Source organism: Lycium barbarum, chromosome 5 (genome assembly GCF_019175385.1).
Source record: "Lycium barbarum isolate Lr01 chromosome 5, ASM1917538v2, whole genome shotgun sequence".
NCBI classification, from domain to species: Eukaryota; Viridiplantae; Streptophyta; class Magnoliopsida; order Solanales; family Solanaceae; genus Lycium; species Lycium barbarum.
The window spans coordinates 2,665,269-2,671,180 of record NC_083341.1 but is presented as its reverse complement, the minus strand read 5'-3'; positions in this window follow the sequence as shown (position 1 = coordinate 2,671,180).

The window sequence follows — 5,912 nt, the reverse complement described above, 5'->3', positions numbered from 1 at the left end:
TGTTATATTAATCGTGTTTTGAACATAGTTTATATATATGCATAAAAATAGTGCAAACTTATGCATGTTTATTAGCAATATAAAATATATATATTATCACCATCCAAACACAACTACATACACATAAATACAGTATAATCCAAAGTGTTGGCCCCGTGCGCAGCACAAGCATACGCCATCTGGACCCATATTAAAAAAACAAGCAATGTAAAAAAAAAAACGTGCATCCCATATTAAAAAATCAAACAATAATCATGTAATTCCCAAAGTATCACATTAAGTCAATAATGGTGAATTCATTGCCACATGTGTATCAACCTATTAATGGGAGCAAATGAAATTATTGTACAATAAAAAACATGGACTTCATGTTATTGCTTTTATTCAAAAGGTCAAGTAACCAAACCATACAATTTTTTTTTTTTTATATTAGCCTGAGATCTAATCTAGATATTTAACTGTTGTATTTGTTATTCTGCCATGTCATTTATTTGTTATGTTTACTAAATAAATATACTCAAAATATTTATTTTTTAAAATAAGATAGAATTTAATTACTTTTTCATTTTTATTCTTACTCTAATAAAGGTGAAAAGAGATTAATGTCATAAAAGAAAAAATAATAGTAAATGGAGATCAAATAATTAATAAGGTAAATTAGTCAAATTATAACTAATTGACATTTCTTTAAAAACCATGCAAAACACATCATGACAAGTAAAATAAGCTAAACCAAGAATATTTACCAAAAATAAAAAAATAGCAGTTTTTCATTTAAATAGAAAATCAAATTTCTACTTTGTTTCGTTTTAAACATGTAAAATTAATTTAATAATTTGAATTAGAATTATCCAAATCAAAATTTGATAAAAAATAATAAGTATTGCTTAGGTCCGATCTATATACATTAACAATAAAATATTTTACACCTTTAAATTAATCGAATTAAAATTCAAAGTTTCAACTAATGCTTAAATATTTCTATTGTTTATCTCAAAGAGAAGAAAATAATTTCTTTTTAAACAAGTCTTCTCTTTTAAAAAGTATTAATAAATTTTTGCCAACTTTGTATTCGTACCAAACACTAATATAATAAAGTTTTAAATACGGAGCACAAACTACAATGTTATATTAATCGTGTTTTGAACATAGTACATATACATATGCATACATACATACATACATACATACATACATATATATATATATATATATATATATATATATATATATATATATATATATATATATATATATATATGTATGTATATGTATATATATATGCATAAAAACAATGCAAACTTATGTATGTTTATTAGTAATATAAAATATACTCCCTCCGTTTCAATTTATGTGAACCCATTTGACTGGACACGACATTTAAGAAAGAGTGAAGACTTTTAAAACTTGTGGTTCAAAATAAATCTTAAATATTTGTGTGGTTGTAAATCACTTCATAAAGTGAATTTGTTTCCAAATTAGGAAAGAAGTCATTCATTTTGGCACAGACTAAAAAAGAAATAGGTTCACATAAATTGAAATAGAGGAAGTATATATTATCACTACCCAAACACAACTACATACACATAAATACACTATAATCTAAAGTGTTGGGTCATGCTCCGTCTAGTAGTTAGAAAAAGGAGGCTTCAAAGGTAGCATGATTATTAAAATGGATCTTGAAAAAGCTTTCGACTGCACTCAAATGGTCTCTCATCCATCATTCTCTAGCTAGTCTAAATTCTTTGCCTCAACTAATCAAGTTTATCATGTCTTTTTTCTTACGGCAAAATACATCAAATGACCCCTGAACTATCCTCGAAATGTCGAGTTCACACTCAAACTATACAAATGACCTATTACACACCTGAACATCTAAAAAGTGAATTTAATAGCACCCTACAAGCTGATGTGGCACAAAATATAAAAAATAATTAAAAAGTGGCGCATTTTTTATTAAAATTTATTTGTTTATTTTTTTAATTAAAATAAATGTTTTTGTAGCCCCCCCCCCCCCCCCCCACCCAATCCCTCCAAACCCACCCACCCTCTCTTTCTTCTTCATCTCTGCACCCTTCACCCTTGCTTTTTATTTTTATTGTTTTTCTCTCGTCCCTTCATGCTTACTCTATCCCTCCACCATGCCGCCGCCCCGTCCCTCCTTTTTTCCTCCATCTTCACGCCACACCACCCCACCCCCTAAACCCCTCCCTTTCTTATTCATTTTCCCCCCGTCTCACTGACCTCATCCTATTTCCGCCATTGTCGGAGCTCTTATGAGCTCGTCTCCCTTTCTCGCTCATTTGCACACCCTCATGCCTCTTCCATCTTCTTTATCCTTCCTTTTCTTTTTCCATTCTCCTTTCTTTTGTTTTTTTTTTTTTAAAAAAATCAACTAGTTCTAGTAGCCTCATGATTGTTGACACCCAATTTTGTCCCGCCTCTCCTTCGAAATACCTATTTTTCGCTTCCAATATTTCGGTAACTTTAAAAAATAATTATTTGCATTTTTTACCATAATTATTAGCTTTTATTAATACCAGCATTTCATTATCTGTCATTATCTTTTACTACCACTACTACCACTATTATTATTATTATTATTATTATTATTATTATTATTATTATTATTATTATTATTATTATAATTCGCGTCTTTTATCATTTCAGCATTTTTACCGTCTTATGCACACGCATCGCATTTATTTTGTGTAGCTAAATAATAGCATTTATTTACCGTTGACTTTCAAAATATTATTTCACAACTATTACGACGTCATATCATTTTATTTTCATCTGAATACTAATAAATACATACTTTTATATTAGGGGATATTTTAGCCCACTTAGCATATAGTTAATTAAAATAGGGGATTTTCTTTCACTCAGCCCATAGTTTTAATTCATCTGACCCAAATCAAAACCCAATCAACAACATTATTTTCGGATTAGCCCATTATCACTTAAAATAATTACCAGCCCATTCATTTTAATACCCAGCCCAAAAGAAAAACGACCCAGCCCACAAAATTTGACCCGACCCGTCTCTTTCAAAAGAGAAATGAAACCACTAGGGTTTCATTTCCTCGTTCACCACAGCGCCGCTCACCCCCCTCCTTCGTCTCTCTCTCTTCCACCTCCCTCATCTTCCCCATCTTCCCTTGTCCCCCACGCCTCTGCCACCCCCACTTCGCCCTGTCCCCCACGCCTCTGCCGCCTCCATTTCCCTTTGTCCACGCTCTTCTCTCTTTCTTCGCAAGCAAAACCCTAGTTAACCCCTATAAATATGGGTTTCCTAATCTGAAAGGGGGGATTTTTTTTAATCACAAAATTCCCCAAGAACAAATCTTCAGATCGCAGAAACCCCCCTAAGAATCAAGGCTTTTGAATCGCAAAATCTCCCTGAAATTAAGTTCTGAAACAAGCTCTTTTGTTTTTTTTTTTAATCTCGAAAAATCTCTAAAATATAAGCCTTTTTAGCCGCATAGAATTCCTTAAAATCAGTCCTTTAGCAGTTAGTTTTTATTGTTTTAATATCGAGTCAAAGGTTGCTAAATCAATTTTTGTTTCGTTTGCCTTGGTATTGCTTTGGACCCGAGCATCGCAAGCTCGGATTTGAGAGTGTTCGAGCATAGATCGAAAGCCCGTACCCACTTCGCTGCACCCGAAGAAGGTAAATATCCTTCGCTTAAATTATTTTTAGTATTTGTTGAAATGTTTGAAACTGTTTATGTGACCTGTTTTGCTTAGTTATATTTCAGATTTCGATCGTAGTTATTTTAGTTGTATTAGACATGTTTAGTCATGTTTAGTTCAGTTTTAGGACTGTTGCAGCTTTACATGCAAGTTTGGATTAACCAGGTACTTTAAGTTCATCTTCGTTTGCCTGTATGTCCTGGGATTAATCATGTGTTAGCGTTGATTTAGATAAGTCTGTTTACATGTTTCTGTATTAGTCTGCTTGTGTGGTTAAGCATGTTTATTTATGATAATTCAATTTAGTTTGTTTAAGTATGTGAACAATTCTCCTTTAGTCAATTAATTTCAGTCCGGTAGTTCGATGAGTGTTTATGTGTTCATACGTTGTCTGTTGTCTCGGTTGGTTAATTTTAGTTTAGCTTAGTAGCATTATGAATAACCCTGTTTTAGTTAGTCTAGTCTCGGGCCAGAAGTTAAAATATTGGGATGTTTCCTGTTTAGTCTGGTTTAACTTCCAGTTTAGTAGTTTGATTATGTGTCAACATGAACTATACTAATATGGTATCATTTATGTCCCTATATCTAAGCTTGTGATTGTTGTATTAAAGACATGTGGCTAAGGAATCTTTATACTAGATTAATCACAGTTATGCAATAGAGTGTATAAAATATGAGTTTTAAAATAGGTTCTGTCTGTTTTAGATGGATGTTCAGTTCAGTTATTTGGCATGAGTTAGGTATTATTAGCTTTAAATTCTATTAAGTATATGTTTAGTCTCAAATCAGTTGAATCTGGCTGCATGTTAGTTAAGTTAATGAATTAAATCGACCTAGGCATGGCTTTGTTGGAATTGTGTGAGCTCATGTAGATTGTAGAAATGTATGTTGTTCTGCATTCAGCACACTGTCCATTAGGGATTTGTTGATTTGTGTAAATTAAATAGTATGATTGCAGTGTGTTGGTTTGGATGTCGTGCTCCTTGTCAAATATGTGCTCCTATCTAATTTGAAGATTATGGTGTCGGATAAATCATCATTTGGTCCGAGTGTCAAGACTGGTCTTTGAATGAGTAAAACACTTCTAAAAACAAGTCCCTAGTACTATCACTCTATGTTATCCCATGAAGTGAACTGTATGTGTTTAGTCTGTTGGAGATATAATGAACCAGTTTTCCCTTTTATTAGCAGTCTTCCATGCTTCTTTTATTAGCTTATTCCTGCCATTTTTAGATCATTGTCGAAGTGTTAAGTTTGGCTACTGTATTTCTATAAAATGCTTTGTTACCGCTGCTGCATGCATATTCTGGAGCCTCTGAGGATAGCTGGACAATCTTGTTTGAGAATTCTTTCTTTCCCAAAACTGTTTGTGTCATATACATTCATCCGTGAGAGGTCTTTTAAGTTATAGTATAACTACAACATGTTAAAACTAATCCACCTAGGCACTAGTCTACTGAACCCTTCGCTAGCTGATTTAACTGCATAAATACTAGAGTACCGATGCCTGTCCTCAGCATCATCATCATGTCCTCCTTAAATTACAAGCCTGCACTCAGTATGGATAAATTTCGACTGCTAGTGTGTGCCTTCATGTAATTGTATATGCTTGCATTATCCTTTTTTTTAAGAAAAAAATGAACTTGTTGTTCGAATACTTGCTTGAAGATCCGAGGTTGATATGAACCCTTTTCTATGAATTGAATGTGATTGAGTGCTTTTCTTTTTTGTTTACGACTTTATCTAGATCCCATTAGATCATCATGGTGCTCCAAATTGGGTATTTGAACTTTTTTGGAAATGGACTGACATGAATATTAAGTAGCCTGTTGAACCAAACCTATTTTGTCCTCTTTTCGATCCTAATTCTGTTTTTATCTCGATATCTTGTTCGAGTTAGGCTTATGTTTCTCTTGTTGAGAACCTGTTTGGTGGCTGTTTGGTCGCCTCTCTTTATGCATTCAAATATATGCAGAAATCTCAAACCTGTTTATGTTAAGGGGTTCCATAGTTTGATGTCTTCTTTTTCAGGAGTTATCTAAGTATATTTTTTTAGATTCGATTGTTTGCTTAAGGGAAGAAATCTGGGAAACAGTCTCCACCTCATTTATATGTCAAATGGAATAATTTCTTATCTTATAAACAATACATGTTGAAATTGCTATTTATGAACTTGAGAATGAAAATCCGGTAGGGAATCTCATGCATGTTAGCAC